The following is a 6852-nucleotide window of genomic DNA, read 5'->3' as shown; positions in this document are numbered from 1 at the left end:
ACATGACAATCCCATTTCCCTTCTCCCACCATCCTCCCCTACCACCCCCCCCCAACTAAAATGCAAATTAAGATCCAATGTGTTGTCACAAAGATAAATAAAAAATACTGATACTGGCAAATAAAAAATACTTATCTGTCACATATCTTTTCTGCTCCCCCTGGATGGTGAGGCCTTACATAGGGTGTCATCAGAGTCTATTGTATCCTTTGGGATAGGACCTAGGCCCACGCCCGTGTGTCTTGGCTCAGGGAGTATTCCTCTATATGGAATGGGCTCCCAAAGTCCACACCTATGCTAGGGATAAATACTGGGCTTCTACAGAAGGTCCCATAGATTTCTGAGGTTTCCTCATAGAAACCCATGTTCCTGGGGTCTGGATCATTCCCATGCTGGTATTCCAGCTATCAGACTGGGGAGCAAGAGTTCCCGGATGTTCAGGTCAGCTGCTTCTGTGTGTTTCACCAGCCTGGTCTGGACCTCTGTGCTCTTCACTGGTCCTTCTCTGCATCTGGGTTCCAGTTCAGATTGGTGATTAGTTATGCATGTCTGCTTCTACTTCCACCAGCTGCTGATTGAAGGCATATAAGTCAGTCATCAATCTCATAATCAGGGGAGGGCATTTAAGGCAGCCTTTCCTCTGTTGCTGGTGTCATCTTTGTAGATCTCCAGACATTTCCCTAGTGCCTGATTTCTCTGTAAACCAAAAATGCCTCCCTCTATTATGGTATCTCCATTCTTGTTATCGTGTATTCTTCCCCTGACTCATACTTTCTGATCCCTCATGTCCTCTGCATCCCTCTTCTTCTCCCCTTCTCATTCTCCTAGTTCCCTCCCCCCTCTTCCCGTGCTCCCAATTTGCTCAGCAGATCTTGAAACTCTCCCCTTCTTCAGGGGACCATGTATGTCTCTCTTGGGGACCTAAAAATATGGAATGCTTCACGAATTTGAGTGTCATCCTTGTGCAGGGGCCATGCTAATCTTCTCTGTATCATTCCAATTTTAGTATATGTGTTGCCGAAGCGAGCACCATCTCTCCCTTCTTTAAGTTTCTTTGCTCAAGTTTTTTTTTTTTTTTTTTTTTTTCACAGCAACAGCAGTCTGACTAATGTGTTGATGAGGGACAGGAAGGTCAAGGATTCTATGTATGCCCAGGGAGAGCAGCTTAGGAAGCCTGGTATGGTGGGCAGACTTTGCCAAGATTCTGGAGAAAGGGTAAAACTCTGATGATGATATATTGGGATTGAATGTGTTGAACCATCCATGGATCTGGAGGTTGCTGGCTGTGAGGAGCTGTAAGCATTTGGGGCTGGGAGGAGAGACAGGAGGGACAGCCAAGAGACCTATGCTGAGCTTCACTGTTAGCTCAGTGAAGATCACACCACATTGAAGTCATCATTTCATTTAAATGTTGTATTTGGTCTTCAGGGGGAGAACTAAAATCATTAACAGCCCCCTTTCCCTTCAAGGAATCATTGTACTTAAAAAGAAAAACCAAAGAGATGAGAAGGGGTTAGGGAGTAGGTCGGGGAGGGGAGTTTGGATTGAAAAGGTGGCATGAAGGGGCCCCATTATGATGGTGCAATTAATTATCTTGATTGTGTCCATTATTACTTATAGCTGCAGGCGTGATAAAACTGCATAGAGCAGCATATGCATTCTGTGTATAAATCTGAATATTCTCTGTGGGTCAAGCCAGAATAGCTTGGTTTGGCTATTGTTCTACATTTGCACAATTGAGGGAACAATGATAAAGAAGACATGGGTCCTCCATGTACCCCCACAACTTTCTTCTTATGAATATTTCAGAATAAAACATTTGAAACAATATTCTCCACTCAGAAGAGTGCTAACTGGAGGGAAGGAGTCGGATGAATGAAGTGATGGAGAGAGAATGAAATGGTCATGATGTTTCTGGAAAAGAGAACGGATGTTAACAAATCATACGCTGAAGTGAAGAGGAAGATAAAAGTATCTGATAGCAACAATAAGAAGTTATAGAGCGGAGCATAATGACATCCTTCCCCTCAGCGTGGTGGCGCACATCTTTAATTCCAGCATTCAATAAGCAAGGGCCAGTGGATCTCTTCAGTTTGAGACCAGCTTTGACTATATACAGAATTCCAGCACAGCCAAGGCTACATAGTGAGAGCCTATTGAGACGTGAACCTGTAGGTTAAGATATCTTTATTCAGATAATACCAGCCAAGCGCAAGCCAGAGCGTGCCCAGCGGCAGCAAGCTAGGGAGGCCAGAGAGAAGGGAGCTCCCATGTGTCTCCCTCACCTTAAGAACCCCCCAGGCATCATCCTGAACATCCCCCTGACCACGCCCTGACAGGCATGGTTAAGCACACCTGTAGCCCGCCCTTAGGAGGCATATCTTTAAAAAACAAACAAACAAACAAACAAACAAAACAAAAGGAAGTCCTTGCATGCTCTTAAAAAACATTGACATCCATACACTACAGCAAATGTTTTATGATATAGAGCAGGAGAACAACTAAAACCAGCCAATACAATTTACTGGGCATTGGTTCAGGTATGGAAACTTCCTGTCATCACAGCTCCTTTATATTTCTTTCAAGACATGGGCTTATCCTTTCTCGTTGATAAGTAGAGGGGATGAATTAGTACAGGTCAGAATCACACGTGGTGAAGTGGGATTGGAGGCCGGGGCTGTCTGACTCCCATGCCCATGTTCTCTAACTCTCACTGTCCAGCCTCCTCTGCCGTTAGGAGGGTGGAGTGATGCCATCACTTACAGAATGCAATGGGAATAGTTTCTTGAGACAGGGTTTCTCTGTGTAAGCGGTTCTGGCTGGCCTGGGACTTGCCTTGTAGACCAGGCTGGCCTCAAACTCACAGAGGTCCACCTCTCTCTACCTCCTTAGTTCTGGCATTAAAGGCGTGCACCACCACACCTAGTTGCAATGGGAATCCTCTGTAAACCACAGGTAGAATCAATAGCACCCACATCTTCCTTTGCATTTAATAAACTTCACTGGCCATGGTGTGAGCACAGCACCTCAAAGCACAGCTTGTATCCCCTGTTTTTGTCAGCTTACACTCTTTTTTTTTTTTTTTTCCGAGACAGGGTTTCTCTGTGTAGCTTTGGAGCCTATCCTGGCACTCGCTCTGGAGACCAGGCTGGCCTCGAACTCACAGAGATCTGCCTGCCTCTGCCTCCCGAGTGCTGGCATTAAAGGCATGCACCACCAACGCCCGGCTAGCTTACACTCTTAACAGCTGTCACAAAGCTGTGTGTCCAGGAGTCCAGCCTTCAGCTACTGTGTTGCCTGGGAAATTGATGGACCTCCACCTGCCATTTAGTGTGTTCGTAATAAAGCTATGGACACAAAATCACATTTAAAAAATCGTATTCTGTATTCTGTGGGAAACTGGAGGTATGATTTTTTTTCAAGATTAGAGAAAACCACCAATTTATTGATTTCCCATTTGTAACCCTTGTTTTTGTTTCTTCTGATGTTTTGATCTTGGACCCTGAATATGCCATGATGCATGCTTAGCATCCTCAAGTACCTTTTAGCCTGAACTGACAGTGTTGGAAAGAGAGGGCTCTTTGTCTTGCCTGCAATATTGTGCGACCAAATTTTCTATTTCCACACTCAGCAAAGGTTGTCTGCTCCATCCATTGTGCGTAAGATGGCTGTAGAGGATGCATTAGGAAAATATTTAGAATGTGTTACTTCCAGAAGTTAGAGTTCTAAATCAAGTGTTCTGTTGAACAGCCTCACTTTCCTGGCTGTGTCCGGGTTTCAGCACCGGCAGGAAGTGCTGAAGTGAGTCCAAACAGTGTTAAACACAGTGCAGCTGTACACTCAGCAACTGCATGCTGCCAGCCTCTGTGGACAGCCTGAAGAGGGAGTGTGCCCAGCTCTTACACAATACTTTCATCTGTTCAAACAACAGAAGCACCTGTTGCAGGGTGAGCTCACAGCCTGCTATAAAAACATCAGGAACGTTCTGATCCTGGCTCTGCCAAGCAGGCCAGAAGCTAGCCAGAGAGCCTGGGTAACTCTCCCATCTCTGCTAAGCTTCAGTTTCCTGCTCCATAAAATCCCCGACCCAGGAGAGTCTGAGAGGAGGAAATCTTGGCATGATGTACATGACAATGAGTTGCAGTGTCTCCCAGCAATATTTTATCGATACTGGTGAGGGCCTGCTTATCCATTTTGTGTCGGGATAAAGTAAAGACGGATGTTCTTTGGCCATAATAAAAACTGAAGAAAGGTATTGGCAAGAAAAGATTCACTAAACCCGAGACAGGTGCCTTCATACTCTGAAATGCTCTTGTCAGGCATTTCTAAAGAATCGCCTACAATAGTGGTTCCCTACCTTCTTAATGTGCAACCCTTTAATACAGTTCCTCATGTGGTGGTGACCCCCAACTATAAAATTATTTCACTGCTACTTCATAACTGTAAATTTGATACTGTTATGAATTGTATGTAAATATCTGATATGCTGGATATCTTATACACCACCCCTGTAAAAGAGTTGTTCAACCCTCCCCAAAGGGGTAGTGACCCATAGGTTGAGAACCACTGGCCTACAGGGTCTGAAGTATTCCCCACAGGTGCCTGTGGGGAACACTGTCTCCATCTGGTGATGCTGTTCTGGGAATTTACAGGACCTTTGGAACATGCAAACTAAGCAAAGTCTGTAGGCCGTTAAGAGCTAAGCTTTGAGGGTTTATACCTCAATTCTGCTTCCTGTTCAGCTGTTTCCTGGGCGAAACTGTCCTGTCACTCCAACTACTTCCTGTTAAGTTCTCTTTTTCCTGTGCAGAGATGTCCTGTCACTCCAACCACTACCCATGGAACTGCCCTACCTGCCGTGTTAGTCCCCACCACAAAGGACTGTGCTCTCTAAACCAGGAGTCAAAGTAAACTTCTAACTTAAGTCGTTTCTGTCAAGTGTTTTTGTCACAGCAGTAGGGAAGTAACACAAGGCTCAACACCTTCAACTCACCACTGGCACAGCCATGTCTGTTGGTTAGATTTTATTGTCAACTTGGCACAACCTAAAGTAACCTGGGAAAAGGACACCTCTATTGAAGCATTGTCTCTGTCAGATTGGCCTGGGGCATGTCTGCAGACTTGTCTTCATTGCTAATTAATGTAAGAGAGCCCAGCTCACTATGGGCCTTACCATCCTGGGTAGGGTGTCCTCGGCTTTATAAGACAGCAAGCCAGTAAGCAGAGTTCCTCCATGGCTTCTGCTTCATTTCCTGCTTGAGTGAGCTCCTGCCCTGTCTTCCCTCATTGATGGATTGTGACCTGGAAGTGGAAGCCAAATAAATCCTCTCCTCCCCAGATTGCCTTTGGTTGTAGTGTTTATTACAGCCACCGAAAGCAAACTAGAACTCTGAGGCTGTGGATATCGGTCATTACGCTATCGAAGCAAACCCATGAAGGTAGCTCCATTGAAAAGTGATAAATTGTATTCATAACAAGAGATAGCGAGGTTGTTTCTGCAAGTTCGTTTGAGGCCGAACATTTTAAATGAACGGTCACCATATGACAGTTTCTCAACTTTAGACTTCCTTGGAACAAAGTGATTATATTCCTTTTACCTGCCCCTCCCTTTCTCCCTCCCTCCCTCCTCTCCTCTCTTCTCCTTCCTCTCCTTTATCCTCCCCCCCGTCAGTTTTTGTCCCTTTTTTGCTGAAAATTTTTTTCAAATAATATATTTTGATCACATGTTTTCCTTTTCCTCAGTTTCATGAGACTATGTCTCCGTCTTTAGCCTAGGCCAGTCTTGGAGTTATGGCTTGGGATTGCAGGTGTACCTCCATGCCTGGCTTACTATTTCCTTCCTATATCAACTTGAAGGAGCCATAAAGTATAGCTACTAAGGTTGGGCTACTGGCACCACATCCCACTTTATCATCTACCACTGCTGCCCGACTGTTATCTAACTATTCTTGCCTCAACTCCTCACAGTGCTACTATGAGAATCAAATTAGTTAATTTATACTGCAGTGAAATGTCTGAACTACAATAAGTGCTACAGGGATGGAGTGGTGTCAATATTGAGAGCCACGGTGGGTGGGTGGCATTAAACTGCATCTAGAAACTGAATAGTTTTCCTTCTCTTCACTCATGTGGCCAAGACTGTTTAGTAATCTACTAGCCCAAGACCTTGCTTCTTATCTTGGTACCAGCAATCCTCAGAAAGAGGCCAAGGTTCTTACTCGAACTCGAGGGTCACTTCCCAGGAATCTTCTGCTCTAAACATAACACGGACCATCATCAGGGCATTACAGCCAAGTCAGGGTACAAGTGCATATTCTACATGGCTTTGTCATCTGACAACACTGCCCCACCCCTCAGCCCCAGCCCTTGACATCTAAGCAGTCCTTTTACCAGCCTGGCTTATTGTTAGCAATCTCGGGGCCTTTGACCTTTGTTTCCTTTGCCTGAGATAGTCTTGGGAACAGTGGTGAGAAGAGTAGCTTTCCCCCATCTGGTCCTTATTCATGTCATTTATCTGAGGGCCTTCTCGGAGCACAATGGGAAATACCCTTTCAGGTAGACTCATCCCTAGCCTGACTCATTTCCCTACCGGGAACACTATCTCGTCATTTATTTATTAACATGATGCCAGTCTGTCTCTGACAAGCAGGGAGAGTCCAGGAGAACAGCCACTTTATTTTATTCACTGTTGTTTTTTTCCGAGATCCTGATGGGGTGCCTACTCAACAAATTGTGTTACACAAACTGATTTTAGAGTGTACGGTAGAGCAGTTTCTACTGGACTTTAGATGCCATATCCTAATTAACCCCAGGGAGTAAGAGTCACAAGAGGACATTTATTTTCTTGCCTCT

General features: G+C 45.0%; 1 non-coding gene across 1 annotated transcript; it reads right to left on the bottom strand.

Annotated features, from left to right (window-relative positions):
- Positions 1–923: 923 nt before the first annotated feature.
- Positions 924–1030, bottom strand: LOC113834659. The gene has a single exon (XR_003483361.1). It is a non-coding gene; the product is annotated as a U6 spliceosomal RNA (small nuclear RNA).
- Between the last annotated feature and the right edge of the window lie 5822 nt (positions 1031–6852).

Source organism: Cricetulus griseus, chromosome 3 (genome assembly GCF_003668045.3).
Source record: "Cricetulus griseus strain 17A/GY chromosome 3, alternate assembly CriGri-PICRH-1.0, whole genome shotgun sequence".
In the NCBI taxonomy this organism is placed as follows: domain Eukaryota; kingdom Metazoa; phylum Chordata; class Mammalia; order Rodentia; family Cricetidae; genus Cricetulus; species Cricetulus griseus.
This window is presented reverse-complemented; position numbering and strand designations above follow the sequence as displayed.